The sequence below is a fragment of the Rutidosis leptorrhynchoides genome, chromosome 6 (genome assembly GCF_046630445.1).
Source record: "Rutidosis leptorrhynchoides isolate AG116_Rl617_1_P2 chromosome 6, CSIRO_AGI_Rlap_v1, whole genome shotgun sequence".
NCBI lineage: Eukaryota > Viridiplantae > Streptophyta > Magnoliopsida > Asterales > Asteraceae > Rutidosis > Rutidosis leptorrhynchoides.
The window spans coordinates 129,850,243-129,870,699 of NC_092338.1; positions in this window are offsets into that span (position 1 = coordinate 129,850,243).

Here is a 20,457-nt window from a genome sequence, read left to right on the forward strand (position 1 = left end):
AAATCAATCTTCGAATAAATTGGCGAGCCTTGTAATTGATCAAATAAGTCATCAATTCTCGGTACTGGGTAACGGTTCTTGATGGTAAGTTTGTTCAACTCTCGGTAGTCGATACACAACCTGAATGTACCATCCTTCTTTTTGACAAACAAAACAGGAGCTCCCCATGGTGATGTACTTGGTCGTATGAAACCACGCTCTAGAAGTTCTTGTAATTGGCTTTGAAGTTCCTTCATTTCGCTGGGTGTGAGTCTGTATGGAGCACGAGCTATTGGTGCAGCTCCCGGTACAAGATCTATTTGAAATTCAACGGATCGGTGTGGAGGTAATCCCGGTAATTCTTTTGGAAATACATCGGGAAATTCTTTTGCAACGGGAACATCATTGATGCTCTTTTCTTCAATTTGTACTTTCTCGACGTGTGCTAGAACAACATAGCAACCCTTTCTTATTAACTTTTGTGCCTTCAAATTACTAATAAGATTTAGCTTCGCGTTGCTCTTTTCTCCGTACACCATTAAGGGTTTTCCTTCTTCTCGTACAATGCGAATTGTATTTTTATAACATACGATCTCTGCTTTCAATTCTTTCAACCAGTCCATGATGATTATCACATCAAAACTCCCTAACTCTACTGGTATCAAATCAATCTTAAATGTTTCGCTAACTAGTTTAATTTCTCGATTCCGACATATATTATCTGCTGCAATTAGTTTACCGTTTGCTAATTCTAGTATAAACTTATTATCCAAAGGCGTCAATGGATAACTTAATTTAGCACAGAAATCCTTACTCATATAGCTTCTATCCGCACCCGAATCAAATAAAACATAAGCAAATGTATTGTCAATAAGAAACGTACCCGTAACAAGCTCCAGGTCTTCCTGCGCTTCAACCGCATTAATGTTGAAGACTCTTCCTCGGCCTTGCCCATTATTATCCCCATGATTTGGACACATATTTTTGTAATGGCCCTTCTTCCCGCATCTGAAACAGGTAATGTCTGCATAACTTGTTCCGGCATTATTTGTTCCCTTAGCCATTGATCCGTAGATTTCGCACTTTGTCGCACCATGGCCCTTTCTATTACACTTAGTACACACTGCTGTACAGAGCCCAGTTGGATGGTATCCTTCACATCTCTGACAGAATTTCTGCCTCTTGTTGTTATTGTTGGGATTGTTGTTGTTGTTGCGGTTGTTATTGTTGTTAAACGGTTGTTGTAGTTGTTGCTGGGGTGGTTGTTGTTGTTGCGTTTGTTGTTGTGAAAATTGGTGCGATTGTAGTTATGATTGTTGGGTTGATTATTGAAATTGTGACCCTTGTCACTGGTTTCTTCCCATTTCCTCTTGACTTGTTTCGTATTGGCTTCTTCGGCCGCCTGTTCTTTAATCCTTTCCTCAATTTGATTTATAAGTTTATGAGCCATTCGACTTGCCTTTTGTATGGAGGTGGGTTCGTGTGAACTTATATCCTCTTGGATCCTTTCCGATAACCCTTTTACAAATGCGTCGATTTTCTCTTCTTTATCTTCGAACGTTCCCTGACACAATAGGCACAACTCTGTGAATCGTCGTTCGTACGTGGTAATATCAAAACCTTGTGTTCGTAACCCTCTAAGCTCTACCTTGAGCTTATTGACCTCGTTTCTGGGACGGTACTGCTCGTTCATTAAGTGTTTGAATGCTGACCACGGTAGTGCGTAAGCAGCATCTTGTCCCACTTGTTCGAGATAGGTATTCCACCATGTTAACGCAGTACCTGTGAAGGTATGCGTGGCGTACTTTACCTTATCCTCCTCAGCACATTTGCTTATAGCAAACACAGATTCGACCTTTTCGGTCCATTGTTTCAGTCCGACTGGTCCTTCAGTTCCATCGAATTCCAGATGTTTACAGGCAGTGAAAGCCTTGTAGGAGCATCCTACACGGTTTTCTGTGGAGTTAACTCCACTGCTAGACCCTGAGTTATTGTTGTTTTGCATTGCAGCCTGTACTGCGGCTATATTTGCTGCAAGGAAAGCACGGAAGTCTTCCTCACTCATGTTCAAGTTCTGACGTGTAGTCTTGTGCCATTTCCTTCAAAAATAGCCAAAAGAATTAAGTTAATCATATAGAATATTAAGAGTAGTCAATAGTATTCCATAGCATAATATGAACTCATTTATAAAACCTTTTTCTTCATATTAGCGTTTTATAAGTTTTAATTCGGGTAATACCTACCCGTTAAGTTCATACTTAGTAGCTAACATACAATTCAACTACTACAATTCTATATGAAAACTGATTATAATACTATTTCACATTCAAACTTTTATACAATATTTTGCAAACTTACAATACCGCTATTTTACATATAGCATGAAATATAGCACATAAAAACTCTGATACAAAATAGTTACGAAGACAATTCTAGTTAATACGCAAGTCGTTCAACAAAGGTAATAAAGACACGTAATTCATACGTCCAGAAACAAGTCATGCATTCTGGTTTTACTATGACTACTTCCCATCCTTGGTCTTGTGGAACATAACCGTTGTGACCGTTGACAAGACAGCATGTTGTAATGTTGTCAAAAGGATGAGGGTTTCGTAATGTCCAATAGCCTCGTAATAATCTAAAAACCTTGTTTCTCATCTCAACTACTGAGTCCATCACTTGTGGGAATGTTTTATTTAAAAGTTGCAACCCAATGTTCTTTTTCTCAATTTGATGAGAAGCGAACATTATTAACCCGTAAGCATAACATGCTTCTTTATGTTGCATGTTAGAAGCTATTTCTAACTCACAAAATCCTATGTTGGGATATGTTGAGTCAAAATAGGTTCTTAACCCGTAGCGTAAAATTGCATTTGGGTTCCCCGCATTTAACGCTTTAAAGAAAACACGGCGTAACTTACGGTCTCCCCAATGTGATATACCCCACCTATCAAAGGAAAGCCTTTTATAAACTAAGGCATTTCTGGAAAGTCTTTCAAATGTTTGACAAGTTAATTTCGCCATAACTAAATGTGCTGATGAATTCTGACCGACTCTAGAAAAGATTTCCTCAATCATATTCTCTGGTAGATCTTTTAAAATATTCGATTGTCTACCCTTAACGTCCATTTTGTTTTTATACTGTAAAATAGACAAGGATTAGATTCGTAAAAGATAATTAACAAACAATACAAGCAATTTTTACATAGAACATAAAAGTACAAGCACACTATATTACATATATTACACAACATGATTACAACTCTTTAATCCGACTCACTCATTTCTTCTTCTTCGGACTTGGTTCGTTTTGCTAATTTCCTAGGGATATATGATGCTCCCCTAATACGAGCTGTCGTTTTCCACAATGGTTTAGAAAAACCTGATGGTTTAGAGGTTCCAGGGTCATTGTTACATTTTAGGAAATACGGATGTTGCCGATACATATAAAGTTCTTTGGGGTTGGAATCGGGTTTCTCTATTTTTATACCTTTTCCCTTATTATTTTCTTTCGCTTTATTAAATTGGGTCGAGGTAATTTCTATAACATCATCAGAATCCTCATCGGGATCCGATTCATCAAAAAATTGATAATCTTCCCAATATTTTGCTTCCTCGGCAGAAACACCATTGACCATTATTAACTTTAATCCGTTGGTTGAGGATTTTCTTTTATTTAATCGATTTACTATAGGTATCAATATTTCTTCTTTTGGAACCTCTTCTTCTTCCGGTTCCTCCTCTTCTGATTCCTCTTCTTTCGGTTCCTCTTCTTCCGGTTCCTCTTCTTCCGGTTCCTCTTCGGGAATTTGTGAATCCTCCCAAATTATATTCGACTCTTCATTATTATTAGGTATGTCGATGGGATTTGTACTAGTGGTAGACATCTATCACACAATATCAAACACATTAAGAGGTTAATATATCACATAATATTTACATGTTAATAATATATAATTTCCAACAAAAGTGTTAAGCAATCATTTTTAAAGAAAAAACGGTCGAAGTCCAGACTCACTAATGTATCCTAACAAACTCGATAAGACACACTAATGCAAATTTCTGGTTCTCTAAGACCAACGCACGGATACCAACTGAAATGTCCCGTTCATATTGATTATAAACGTTCCATATTAATTGATTTCGTCGCGAGGTTTTGACCTCTACATGAGACGTTTTTCAAAGACTGCATTCGATTTTAAAACAAACCATAACCTTTAAAATATTACGACGATTATCAAATAATGATAATCTAAAATACAGTGTTTTTCACACGACCATTACATAATGGTTTACAATAATATTACACATCAACATAAGTCTTCGAATGCAGTTTTTAAACAATATTATACAAGCATGGACTCCAAATCTTGTCCTTAATTTAGTATGCAACAGCGGAAGCTCTTAATAATCACCTGAGAATAAACATGCTTAAAACGTCAACAAAATTGTTGGTGAGTTATAGGTTTAACCTACATATTATTAAATCATAATAATAGACCACAAGATTTCATTTTTTATAACACATCTCTAATCAGGCATTTCGCAAACTGCATAGAGATAAAAATCATTCATATGTTGAACATCTGGTAACCGACGTTAACTTAATGCATAGAATATCCCCAAAACAGAACCTCTCGTCTGTATAATAATCTCGAAGTACTAAACCATCCATAACCTGAATGGGGGTTGTTAAGCCCAATAGATCTATCTTTAGGATTCGCATTAATTAGGGGCCATTTCCCTAATTCTTAGGCTACCAGACTTGAAGGGCGATATTCGGTTTAATAATCCAACCATAGAATGTAGTTTTGCGTACTTGTGTCTTGATAATGCTAAAAACGAACATATATTTCATAGCATTATCCCTCAAGAAAGACAAGCTTTTAGTTGCAATTGTTCTATTTACAAGTGGTATTCGTTTAAATAATAAAAGGTGAAGACAAAAGACAGATTTGATGAATTGAAGACGCAAACGACCAAAAAGCTCAAAAGTACAAAATACAATCAAAGTGGTTCCAATTATTGATGAGAAACATCTCAAAATTACAAGAGTACAAGAAGTGAAACGCAAAATACAAGATATTAAATTGTACGCAAGGACGTTCGAAAATCCGAAACCGGGACCAGAGTCAACTCTCAACGCTCAACGCAACGGACTAAAAATTATGAGTCAACTATGCACACGAATATAATATAATATTTAAATAAGTCTTAAAATTATTTATATATTATATATATTATTATAAAACGTCGGCACGCAAAGAAACAAACTCATGTGAGCTGGAAAAAGGAGCCATGCGATCGCATTGCCTGGAAGAGCATTTGCCATGCGATCGCATGGCAGTAGGTAGCAGGCCACATTGCTATAAATTCGCGTGTTTTGGTTCAAATATATCCATCTTTTCTCTTCTCATTCATCAACGTATATATATTTATATTTATATTATAATTTTAATTTTAATTTTAATTTCTGATAATAAGGGTATGTTAGCGAATGTTGTAAGGGTGTAAGTCGAAATTCTGTCCGTGTAACGCTACGCTATTTTTAATCACTATAAGTTATGGTTAATGTTATTTTTAAATTAATGTCTCGTAGCTAAGTTATTATTATGCTTATTTAATGCCGAAGTAATCATGATGTTGGGCTAAAAATATTAAGATTGGGTAATTGGGCTTTGTACCATAATTGGGGTTTGGACAAAAGAACGACACTTGTGGAAATTAGACTATGGGCTATTAATGGGTTTTATATTAACTAAACAATTTAATATATAGACTTATAATTTGACGTATTTATATATAACCACATACGCTTGACTGGGTACGGTGGGCGGGATATCTATAAATACCAATAATTGTTCATTTTACCGGACACGGAACTGGATTAATAGTTAATAGACTTGTTGAAACAGGGGTGGATTACATTCAAGGGAAATTGGTGTAATTCTTAACAAAGTAGTAAAACCTTGGTTTACACGCAGTCGATAACCTGGTGTATTCATTAAACAAAGTATTAAGACCTTGTTACAATTCGAATCCCCAATTAGTTGGAATATTTGACTTCGGGAATAAGAATAATTTGACGAAGACTTTCGCACTTTATGATTATGACTGATGGACTATTATGGACAAATCCGTATGGACATATCGAATAATCCAGGACAAAGGACAATTAACCCATGGGAATAAACTAAAAACAACACGTCAAACATCATGATTACGGAAGTTTAAATAAGCATAATTCCTTTATTTCATATTTAATTTCCTTTATTTTATATTTAATTGCACTTTTAATTATCGCACTTTTATTTATTTTCATTGTATTTAATTGCACTTTTAATTATCGTACTCTTTAATTGTCATACTTTTATTTATCGCATTTTTATTTATCGCAATTTCATTATCGTTATTTACTTTACGCTTTAAATTAAGTTGTATTTATTTTTAGTATTTTACATTAGGTTTTAATTGCAACTAAAGTTTTAAAATCGATAAACCGGTCATTAAACGGTAAAAACCCCCCTTTTATAATAATAATAGTACTTATATATATTTTTGTATTTTTACAAATATAAGTTAAAAATATAGCGTTAAGCTTGTTTAATTTTCCCTGAGGAATGAACCGGACTTACTAAAAACTACATTACTGTACGATTAGGTACACTGCCTATAAGTGTTGTAGCAATATTTAGGTATATCCATTCTATAAATAAATAAATATCTTGTGTAAAATTGTATCGTATTTAATAGTATTTCGTTATAAAAATTAATACTATTTCTTAGTACACCTCGCACACATGAAGTATTTTTGGCGCCGCTGCCGGGGAACACATAAACGCCGAAAGCGCAACGCTAAATATATATATATAAAAAAGATTTTTATTAATTTTTAGTTTACTTTTATAAAAATACGCTTTTACAAAAATACGTTTTAAAAATACAAAAATATAAAAAGAAAAAAAAATTTAAATATTTTTAAGAGATTGTTAAATATATAAGTTTTAAAAAGTTTCTTTATTTTTATTTTAGTTTGTAAAAATTTAAGTTTTATTTAAATATTTTGTATAAATATAAAACAGAAAAAAATAAAAATAAAAAATAATAAACACTCGAGGCCCGTACTGTAGCAGCCCAGATGTGGCCCGAAACCCTGGCCCATGCGATCGCATGAGCCCGAAGGCAAATTTTCATGCGATTGCATGAGGAGTTCTGACACGCCCTAATTGATTCTCGTACAGCAATCATTACGGAGTATAATTATTATTTATTATTAATTATAACACTAATTAGGGTTTAGATTATTTAATTATTTAGTTTAGTTTTTATTTAATTTGTTTTAATTAGTTTAATTAGTTTTAATAAATTATAAAATTAATAGTTTTATAAAATAAATAATATAAAAATAATATTTTTATAAAAATTGTACTTTTTACAACTTTAAGTATATTTTTATATTTTGTTCGTTTTTAGCGTAATATTTGTATTTTTCGTTCGTATTTAGTTTTAAGTCATAGTTTTTGCCATAGTTATTTTTATTTTTAGATTTTTAGGATTTGCCGCAAAATCCCTTAAGTGTTTTTTTCTTTATACTAAGATTTAAGTGCTTTAGATTTTTGCGACGCTGTTCTAAGATTTTAGTACCTTTTTAAGTTATTGCCGTTTTGGGATATAGTTTTTCTTTTAAGCTTTAATATTTTTTTAGACGCCACTTTTAATTCTTAATTTTTAGTTCCTTTTTAAGTTTCGACGAGCTACTTTCTTATTTTTATTTTTCGACGCTTATTTTTCGTCCTTTTATTTTTCGACGTTTTTCAACGCACTCTTTTTCTTTCTTAATTCTCGACATTCTAGTTTTTAGGACATAGAATTTTTTATTTCTTCTCTAAAATTTCTTTAAATTTCAACGAAAAATTATTTTAAGTGGTTAAATTGATAGACATCAAAATTTTCTGGTTCGTAGTAATAGTTGGATTTGTATGTGGATTGGGTTATTGGAGCCAAACAGTACTCAATTATATTGAGACCAAACGAATCCTGCCCCTCTGCTGCATCTTTTGGCTATTCGAAACGTGGGCAAAATCAGAAAAGTCTATTAATTGGATAACTTATATAATTTTTCTTTCTTTTTAAAAACTAATAGGATATTCAGTGAATGCTCCGAGCAAAACGTTCACCACCTTTTGTACGTTCACCACCTGTAACTCGATCAAGACATCTAGCAAATATTGTCGCCGTTGATTTTTCTTTAGAATCGTCATCCAGTCGACCAAGTACTCCAATTCAAATTTCCGATAATCCATTTTTTGAACCCGACCTCAGAATTGAGAATCCGGAGAATATTCAGGGACAATTCAGAGATCCTGAACCATTAATCTTTCCTCCGGAACCACCAATCATTCAAACAGAGATTGTTGAGGAACCAACCATTAAATTAGAATCCTCTAGTGATTCAGATTCAACAAATTCAATTATGGAGAATCTGGAACCTCTAAGTATGGAAGACCGAATGTGAGCTAAACGCACTGGCCAAGGTCACGCAATTACTCAACCAGACATTAATGCACCAGATTATGAAATCAAAGGACAAATCCTACACATGGTGACTAATCAATGCCAATTTAGTGGTGCGCCGAAGGAAGATCCAAATGAACATCTTCGTACCTTTAATAGGATCTGCACTCTATTTAAAATCCGAGAAGTGGAGGATGAACAGATATATCTCATGTTATTTCCCTGGACTTTAAAGGGAGAAGCCAAAGATTGGTTGGAATCGTTACCTGAAGGGGAGATTGATACATGGGATGTTTTAGTTGAAAATTTTCTTAAACAATTCTTTCCGGCATCTAAAGCCGTGAGACTTCAAGGAGAAATTGTTACGTTCACGCAAAAGCCAAATGAAACTCTATATGAAGCGTGGACAAGATTTGGAAAATTGTTAAGAGGATGTCCGCAACATGGTTTAGACACTTGTCAAATAGTACAAATATTCTACCAAGGATGCCACATCACTACAAGAAAAGACATAGATATAGCAGCTGGTGGTTCTATTATGAAGAAAACAGCAACTGACGCTTACAAAATTATTGATAACACTGCTTCCCACTCACATGAGTGGCACCAAGAAAAAGATATCGTTAGATCATCTAAAGCAGCTAGAGCCGATTCTAGCCATGACTTAGATTCCATTTCCGCAAAGATAGATGTTGTCGAGAGATGAATGGAAAAGATAACTAAAGATATTCACTCAATACGAATTAGTTGTGAGCAGTGTGGAGGACCACATTTGACAAAAGATTGTCTCAATATTGAACTAACACTGGAACAAAGAGAGAATGTTTCATACATAAACCAAAGGCCTGGAAATAATTATCAGAATAATTATCAACCGCCAAGACCAATCTAAAATCAAAACCAGAATTATAACTGAAATGTTCCATACAACAACCAACAAGGTCCAAGTAATCAACAAGTATCCAACAATACTTACAATCAGCAAAGACCTAATTTTCAAAACAAACCACCACAAACCGATGATAAAAAACCAAATTTAGAAGATATGATGTCAAAGCTAGTTGAATCTTAAACTCAATTTTTCACATCTCAGAAACAAACCAATGAACAAAATGCTCAAGCATTTAGAAATCAACAAGCTTCTATTCAAAATTTAGAACAAGAAGTGAGCAACCTAGCAAGGTTGATAGGTGAAAGAAAACCAGGAAGTTTACCTAGTGATACAAATGCTAACCCCCGGAATGAAACAGCTAAAGCCATTACCACGAGAAGTGGTATTACACTTAAACCACCTGAAATGCCTGTAATTTCTGATGAAGCTATTCCTACTCCACAAGAACCACAATCTGAACAAGATAAGGAAAAAGAACCGGTAGTTGAAAAGGTTAATGAAGATAACACAGTTAAGGCTAAACCTTATGTTAAACCATACCAACCACCACTTCCTTACCCGAGTAAAATGAGAAAAGAGAGACTTGAAGCCGAGCAATCCAAATTCTTAGATATGTTTAAACAGATAAATGTAAATCTTCCTTTCATTGATGTGATTTCAGGAATGCCTAGATATGCTAAATTTTTGAAAGATCTAATCATAAATAGAAAGAAAATGGAAGAACTCTCGGCTGTTACTATGAATGCTAATTGTTCTGCAGTGCTTTTGAATAAGATACCAGAAAAATTATCAGATCCAGAAAGTTTCACGATTCTATATTTTTTGGGTAGTCTTAGTTCAATAGAAGCATTGGCAGACTTAGGTGCTAGTATAAATTTAATGTCGTATTCACTATACGCTAAACTAGACCTTGGAGAATTGAAACCAACACGAATAAGCATACAACTAGCCGATCGATCAGTAAAATATCCTAGAGGGATAATGGAGAATATGCTAGTTAAAGTTAGAACTTTAGTATTTCCAGTAGATTTTGTTATTCTGGACATAGAAGAAGATTCTCGAGTACCTCTCATATTAGGAAGACCATTCTTAAACACGGCCAAAGCAATAATAGACGTGTTTGGTAAGAAAATGACCCTAAGTATAGAGGACGAGAGTGTTACTTTTTCTGTGGATGGAGCTATGCAACAACCGCAATCTGCAGATGATACATGTTATTATATTCAAACTATAGAATCACATGCAGAATTGTTAGAAGAATTTCCAGAATTACAAGGAACAGGAGAATGTTCTTTAGGAGAAGGTACTGAACCAATTGATGAAACTGAAATGTTAGCTACACTTATGGCTAATGGATATGAACCAATAACAGAAGAAATTCAAATGCTAAAAGAAGAAGACAGATATCGATATAAATCGTCGATAGAAGAACCACCGACATTAGAGTTAAAGCCACTTCCAAACCATTTAGAATATGCTTATTTACATGGGGAGTCTGAATTACCTGTAATAATATCGTCTTCTCTTACTGAAAATGAAAAATCTCAACTCATTTCTGTGCTAAAAGCTCATAAACCAGCCATTGCATGGAAAATTCATGATATTAAAGGAATAAGTCCTTCATATTGCACACATAAAATCCTTATGGAAGAAGGTCATAAAACATATGTGCAACGCCAACGAAGACTAAATCCTAATATGCAAGATGTTGTTAAGAAAGAAATTATTAAACTGCTTGATGCAGGTTTAATTTATCCAATTTCTGATAGTCCATGGGTAAGCCCAGTTCGATGCGTACCTAAGAAGGGTGGCATGACTGTCATCACAAATGAGAAAAATGAGCTTATTCCTACTAGGACTGTAACAGGATAGCGTGTTTGTATTGATTATAGAAAATTAAATGACGCCACCAGAAAAGATCTCTTTCCCTTACCTTTTATTGATCAAATGTTGGAAATATTAGCCGGAAATAGTTACTATTATTTTCTTGATGGTTTTTCCGGATATTTTCAAATTCCAATAGCACCCGAGGACCAAGAGAAAACCACATTCACGTGCCCTTATGGTACTTTTTGCTTACAAACGCATGCCATTTGGACTTTGCAACGCCCCTGCAACCTTTCAAAGGTGCATGATGGCGATTTTTCACGACATGATAGAAGAATGCATGGAAGTTTTCATGGATGACTTTTCAGTCTTCGGTGATACATTTGAATCATATCTAGTTAATCTTGAACGAATGCTTATTAGATGCGAACAATCGAATCTAGTACTTAATTGGGAGAAATGCCATTTCATGGTTAAAGAAGGCATCGTTCTTGGTCATAAAATTTCAAAGGAAGGAATTGAAGTGGATAGAGCTAAAGTAGATGTAATTGCTAAACTTCCACATCCCACCAATGTTAGAGGAGCTAGGAGTTTTCTAGGGCATGCCGGTTTTTACCGACGTTTCATAAAAGATTTTTCTAAAATTGCCACTCCTATGAATAACATCCTAGAAAAGGATGCTCCATTCATCTTTTCGGATGAATGCATCAAATCTTTTAATATTCTTAAAGAAAAACTCACTAATGCGCCGATCATGATAACTCCAAATTGGAATCTACCATTCGAACTTATGTGCAATGCAAGTGATTTTACAATGGGAGCCGTTTTAGGACAAAGGATTGAAAAACGATTTCAACCTATTTATTATGCTAGTAAGATGTTACAAGGAGCACAAACGAATTACACAACTACTGAAAAAGAACTCCTTGATATTGTCTTTGCTTTTGACAAATTTCGTTCATATCTCGTTCTAGCTAAAACGGTGGTCTATACCGACCATTCTGCTCTTAGATACCTATTTTCGAAACAAGATGCCAAACCACGATTAATACGTTGGATCTTACTCTTACAAGAGTTCAATATTGAAATCCGAGATAAAAAGGGAGCAGAAAATCTCGCCGCTGAACATCTTTCTCATTTTGAAAATTCTGAATTAGAAGTTCTAAATGAATCGGCCATACAAGACAACTTTCCAGATGAATATCTATTGAAGATAGATTATAATGAAATTCCATAGTTTGCAGACTATGCAAACTACTTAGTATGTGGATTCCTTGAAAAAGGATTATCGTACAAAAAACGAAAGAAATTCTTTAGTGATATAAAACACTATTTCTGGGAAGATCCATATTTGTTTAAAAGTTGTCCCGATGGAATAATACGCCGATGTGTATTCGGAGATGAAGCTAGTCAAATTTTAAACCATTGTCACACAGGACCAACAGGAGGGCATTATGAGCCTCAACTCACAGCAAGAAAAGTTTACGATGCTGGATTCTATTGGCCTACAATTTTCAAAGACGCACACCTTCTTTGCAAATCCTGTGATGCTTGTCAAAGGGCCAGAAAAATAAGTCAACGTGATGAAATGCCACAAAATGTCATTTAAGTATGTGAAGTATTTGACATTTGGGGTATTGACTTTATGGGTCCATTTCCAAAATCTCATAATAATCTCTACATTCTCGTTGCCATTGATTATGTATCTAAATGGGCGGAAGCACAAGCTCTCCCAACTAACGATGCACGAGTTGTAGTCAACTTTTTAAAACGTCTTTTTGCAAGGTTCGGAACACCGAAAGCTTTAATAAGTGATCGGGGTACTCATTTTTGTAACAATCAACTTGAGAAAGTTCTCAAAAGATATGGAGTAACTCATAAAATCTCCACTGCTTATCATCCACAAACAAGTAGACAAGTTGAAAATACCAACCGAGCTTTAAAACGTATTCTAGAGAAAACCGTAGGATCAAATCCGAAGGAATGGTCCATTAAATTGGAGGATGCACTCTGGGCTTTTAGAACAGCATACAAAACTCCAATTGGAACCACACCTTTTAAACTCGTTTACGGAAACGCATGTCATCTTCCAGTAGAAATTGAACACAAAGCATTTTGGGCTTTGAAGACATGTAATCTTGATTTACATGAAGCCGGACGTCTACGGTTAAGTCAACTAAACGAATTAAAAGAATTGAGACATGAAGCATACAAAAATTCATTAATATATAAAGAAAGAACGAAGAAATGGCATGATAAAAGAATCAGAAGTTCAAAAGAATTTAAAGAAGGAGACATAGTTCTTCTTTTCAATTCACGATTCAAGCTATTTCCTGGAAAATTGAAATCAAGATGGTCTGGACCATTCATAGTCAAAAGAGTTTTCCCATACGGAACAATAGAGTTAATAAATTCAAATGGGATGGAATTTAAGGTTAATGTGAAAGGACCCGACCTAATCCATCTGGACGAAGTCTTCAACAGTTGGTCCCATTGCGAGGTTCTGACCTCTATATGCCATGAACGACTCCATATAATATGAGGAAAAGCATAGCGGAAGATTTCTTTCATACCTGAGAATAAACATACTTTAAAGTGTCAACCAAAAGGTTGGTGAGTTCATAAGTTTATCATAAAATAATAAAATTCATCATTTTGATTGACCACAAGATTTAAATGCTGCATGGTACAAATGGGCTCGAATCCTATACCCACCTGTAATGTACATGCGATATCTTTTAAATACAGTACACCTTTCTCGTGTACAAAACCATTTTTCATAAATCTTAGTAACCGTACACATATCTTGTGCACAAAAATAACATACACATAACCTGTGTATAAAAATCATTCTCTCGATACATAACATTCATATCAATTGGTGGCAATTATCATATCCACATAATTCAATGGTGGCAATTATCATGTCCACATAATTCAATGGTGGCAATTATCATGTCTACATAATTCAACGGTGGCAATTATCATGTCCACATAATTCAACAATAATCCGCAGAACTTCTGTCTGCATAATAATTCATTCGAGGAATGTTTTGCTTGTGTCTATCTCGTTAAACATTTATAAAAGCATTTCATGTATTCGCAGTTCAAAATATATTTCAAAAATATTTAATAAAGCAGTTGTAAAAACAGCGCATGTATTCTCAATCCAAAAAATATAAAGAGTAAAAGGGAGCAAATGAAACTCACGCATATAAATATTGTAAAACAGTAATTAAAACAGTGCATGTATTCTCAGCCCAAAAATGTAATAAGTAAAAGTGAGCAAATGAAACTCACCTAATGTATTTTGTAGTAAAAATACATATGACTATATTGAACAATGCAGGGTTGGCCTCAGATTCACGAACCTATATCAGTTTTGTATATATTAAAACCTATAACGAGCATATAACGGAAATCAAACCAGTTTATATATATCATTTATATATAATATTTTACTTATTTAAAATAGTGATATATTTGTTATTTCAATTTGTTATATATATTTATATTTACAATATATTAAAATAGTAAATTAACTATATTTATATTATATATTTTAAATAAATGATTAGTATTTATTATAAAAATATTAATATAGCTATGTTATATGCACTAAATATATTTTGATAAAACTAATATTCATTTGTTAAAAGAATGTTAGTAATAATAAATAATAAAAATAATTTGTGTCTTTTTATGATAATAATAATAATAATATTGATACTAAAAATGATAACCTTAGTAATCATAATAATAATAATAATAATAATAATAATAATAATAATAATAATAATAATAATAATAATAATAATAATAATAATAATAATAATAGTTTAAAAAAAATATGACTACCTTAAAAGATAATCTTCCTAAGGAATTGCCATGGACCGGCTCGAAACCTAGACCTCTCGGTTTACAAACCCACTCTTAAACCAATGGACCATTTATGTTTTCTGTATTAACTTGTACGATTAGTTAATTAATCTGTATGAAAATGTTTATTGTTCTCATCTTACTCCTATCATCCACATCATTTAGCATCATTTTCATGATTATTCTCATTATCAAATTATCATCAACATCATGTATCATAACCGTCATCATCATCGAACAATCTTCTATATGATCATCATTTCTATAAATTTACAATTGTAATCGGTTGTATTTATTTATTTATTTTTAAAAAACTACCCAATATCCAAATGAATCTCGGCCCACCATGTAACCAACTACACGGCCCAACAACATCTAATTCTTCTGCCCACTTAACCCTACCATGAGATTACGGCCCAGTTGGGTAATACCAACTCAATTTGCAGGAACAAGACAATTTATGATAGTTGAATATAAATCATTGGATTCGTTTGGATATGTAACACCTCATTCTCCATTACCGACACTTTAATAAAATTCTTTGTATAAATAATTAAGTAGGGTATCGAAATCATCATATTCTATTTAACACTTTACCAATAACGCTGGCATCACCTTCTTGGTGCTATTCTCCCTCGTCTTTATTTAATTAGAATTAGAAGAAGATATAAACAGCTCGATGGTCACGTGGTGATGGCGGTTTTGCTTGGACAAAAAGGGAGAGGATGAGAGAGAGAGGAAAGGTGGTGATTGGAAGGTGGAGATGGTTCACGATGGTTTAAACCGAACCAAAAGGTGGCAGTGGGCGTGAGGTTATGTTCAAAGTAAATTGTTGATGATTTGTTATGGCGTGTGGTTGTAGGGTGGTGACAAGTGGAGATGGTGACCGTAAACAGAAACATACAATTTGATTTATTAGTTGATGATGGTGTTGTTCGGATTGGACTCGCAAACGAAATAAGGACAGGTATAACAATAGCATTCGTGTGTCAATCAGCCATTCAAGCGAATAGTTGGGTTTAACCTTTTGTGGTGCTTGTGTTGAACCGAACCGTTACCGTAAACAAGGTAATTAACGATGGTATAATCAGAATAAGAAGGTGGCGGTGGTGGTCATGAGTGGAGAGGGGTGGTGATCGAATAGTGGTTCTTGGTGGAGGTTTAGGAGATGAAAGTAAAGAGGTGGCGGGTTTACTAAGTTGGAGATTGGTGGTGTTTGTTTTGTGTTTGAATTCGATTCAGAAACAACAACAATAATAGTGGTATCTACAAGTGATATTGATTCACTGTTGTGATGGTGGATCGTTGGTTCATGAGGTGATGATTTGCAGACGAAAGAGAGGATAAGAGATAGAGGCGATATAAGGTTGTGTGGTGAAGGTTCAATTAATTTTAGAAGTAGGAAAGGGTGTTGTGTATAATATATAAAGATAGTGATATTCACAAAATGATAAGAAGGTGAAAACATCTAGTCCCAGTTTGTTATATGTATATGTCAATTGATCCGAATATATCATTCATATTAATATATCTATGTAACTCTGAAAGTGGGAAACATAGAAAAAGTAAAACACTGTACAACTAATTGATGTATAGTACAATTGTGGATGTGGATGTATAACACACTACTCGATCAGACAAAAGAAAGAAACGAAAATTTAAATAAAACTAAGATAAAGTCGAATCTGTAAACTATCTGATTTGTACTACTGATTGAGATTGAAAACATTTTTAGGGATTCAAACAAAATTTAAATACTGTTTTGATAGCTATATGAACTGAATTGATTCCTAAATCGTACTATGATCTTATCTCCTCATTATTAGTAATTAATAATTAATAATTATATCTAAATAAAATAATAATAATAATAATAATAATAATAATAATAATAATAATAATAATAATAATAATAATAATAATAATAATAATAATAATATTAATAAGGCACTAATACTAATACATTTAAAAAAATAATTATAACAATAATAACTTGATGATATTGATAATAACAAAAGATGATAAAAATAATATTAAGGATAAGTTCTTTTATTATAACAATCTTAATAATTTTTAGGAATAATGATAATACTGATAATAATAATAATAATATTATTATTAATTATATTAATGATAACAAAAGATCCAAATTTTCTTTTACTAGTTATGAAAATAATGATTTTAGTAATGATATCAATATCAATAATATTAGCAATTAAAGATTTCCAATTTCATATATATATATATATATATATATATATATATATATATATATATATATATATATATATATATATATATATATATATATATATATATATATATATATATATATATATATATATATATATATATATATATATAATATTAATACTGATATTAATATTAATCGTGAATAATAGCATCTATCATTTAATTTGGAATTTAATATATTAAAATTACATATTATAATTTACGTAATATAATATAAATAATGCTTATATCTTTTATATATATTTTCTATTATGCATAACATAATAATTCTTTATATAAATCCTATTTACTTATATACAGCTTTATTTTAATAATCACTTTACCATTTATTCCGAATACCATTAAAAAGAATAGATTTCTCAAATCACAGTGGACCTCACAACCGAGACCCTAATCATATCACAATGTATCTGATAATTCAATCATTTGAGATTAACTTTTAATTCCGTCTATAATTATATTAAATATATGTTGAAACAAATATGTTCATGTAAAGTATTATACATCTAATACTTTGTTAACGTTTTCAATTAATATAACTAGATCTTATATATACATATCGATACACATAAATGTTTGTGAATCGTCGAGCACAGTCAAAGGGTAACTAATTATATGAACATAGATTTCAAAACTTTCGAGACTCAACATTACCGATTTTGCTTATCGTGTCGGAAACATATAAAGATTGAAGTTTAAATTTGGTCGGAAATTCCCGGGTCATCACAGTACCTACCCGTTAAAGAAATTCCTTCCCGAAATTTGATAGAGGTCGTCATGGCTAACAATAAAAATGTTTTTATGACGAATTTGAGTTGATAAATAGAGTTTTATCATTTTGATTAATATAGATAAATCAATTTGATTACTCGAAGAGTACGAGTGAAGCTATTACTAAATAGTGAAATGAGAAAATTAAGTTTCATCATATCTTTTGACGTAGATAGGATTGATTTCCGGAGTTCAAGGGATTTAGAGAAAATCTTAGTAATAAGATTTGATTCTTCGGTAATCAAGGAAATTAGGATCCGCTTTAAATGCGATCATCTGTTTTGATTGCTCTGTCAGATATCTTACTATAAATCCACCCCCGTCGTTTCCTTACAACTCACACCTTCTATTCTTTCTCCTTTGGTTCATACTTTAAAGCATTCTTCAATATGCTTCATCCAGTACTGATTCTTGATATACTCCTAACTTTCATATCTGTCATTCTTCTTTTTCATTTACCACCAGAAGAATCTATTCACTTCTACTATTACCTTGGGGTTATATTGTTTTTAATTCTCCCGTGTCTTTACGTTGCAATACGTATTGATATGCACGGTTTGTAATTTATGGGTTATTTTCGAGCTTTATATTTTCTTTTATAATTCGGAGCTCTTTACCTTTTTATTCTCTTCTCGACTCTAAGTACAACAAGTAATGGTCCAGAATTCGTAGGTATGAAGTTTCGGATAAGCATAGTTAATGTTCTAAGAAGGAAATCATAATGGCACGATCTTGATTTGGCAAATTACCAGAATATCTGAAAAGATAGAACTATCAAGAATTTATGTTCTTAATATGTTTGGAAATTGGGTAGAATGTAAGAGTGTAAATAGCACATGATGACGGTATGTTCTGTGAATCGTCACGTTCCATTAGAAACTCAGCATGAATTACTGTAATATAATCACGTTGATCAAGTGTCATTATATTATACTAACTCATGCATCAGTTCCGAACTTCACTTCAATAACATTCATATTTTAAGCTCGAAAGTTTACAGAATATAGAAACTAACAGTTTATATATGATGTAACATTGATAGCACGAAGAGATTAATGATTTCAGATAAGAATAGTTATGAAAATATCTTCAGAAATATGTAGGATATTTATAATGAAAGATACGATGATATCTTGGAATTTCTGAATCAAATTGTGATGAAAAAATTCATTCACGATGATTTAGAGCGATTAAGGAGCAGGGTATTCGTTAAAGACTTCATCAGAAATAGAATCATCAGGATTCTTTTATGTACAAATTTAGTCCTTGTTCAGAGTCTCTTTCATGATTTGCTCAATTCATTTCTCAGTATCAAAATCTTTGAGCTTTTCCAACACTCCATTCTTTATCATCAAACTTTTGACTGTTAAGGCAGTCTTCAGTTTTCACTGCTTCATCAGCTTTTTCAAAATTCAGAGTATTAATTCGCAGAATGGTTGCTTTTCGGAATTTCAAAATGGAAGATCATAATTCTAGGAGATAGATGTTATATGTATGCATATAACTGTTGATGTAGTAATATTGCGAGATTCAAGATACTGATTGCTAATTCTCAGTATTTGGTAGGGCAATTCTTGTTACAAGATGCGGATGAGATCATGATAAGACTTCAATAGATAGATATAGTGATTTGTCGGAGAGATTTTTAAATCAAGGAGCAACAAGGTTGCTGGTACGTCTACTGGTAATATGGTGGATTATAAAAAGTTCTCCGGTAACAAATAAAAGAGCACGCATATATATATCAAGGTTATAATAAGGTTGTTTCGAACGAAAAGTCGAAGTTGACTTGCTGGAGCTGTGACAAAATTTACTACTTTGAAAAGGGATTGTAAAGTTATTTTGGGTAGTAATAATAATGCTAAAGCATCTAACACAGATACATGTTAAATGTTTACTCAGGTTCTGAGAGTTTTCCAGATGCATAACTATATGCATAAATCTTTCCTTCTTTAGATGAAGTGCGGTTGGTTCATCCTCTCGATTGAGGTGTTTTCAAGAATCATGAAAGGTTTGAACTCAGATTGTAATCTTCAAGATACAAATGAGGTTTAAGATGAAATCAAGTGGCAAACTTGAAGAATTGTTTAGTTTCATATGTTATAATTAATATTTTAATTCATTTTAATTGTCCAATATCGGCAGTCCATAGTTGATAGTCTACAGTTAACAGTCCAATAATTCATATATAGTTTAATATATAATATTCGAATTAATTAATACGTGTCGTGACTCGTATACGTCTCAGACTCGATCACAACTCAAATTATATATATTATTGTAGAATCAACATCAACCCTGTATAGCTAACTCCAGCATTACTACATATAGAGTGTCTATGG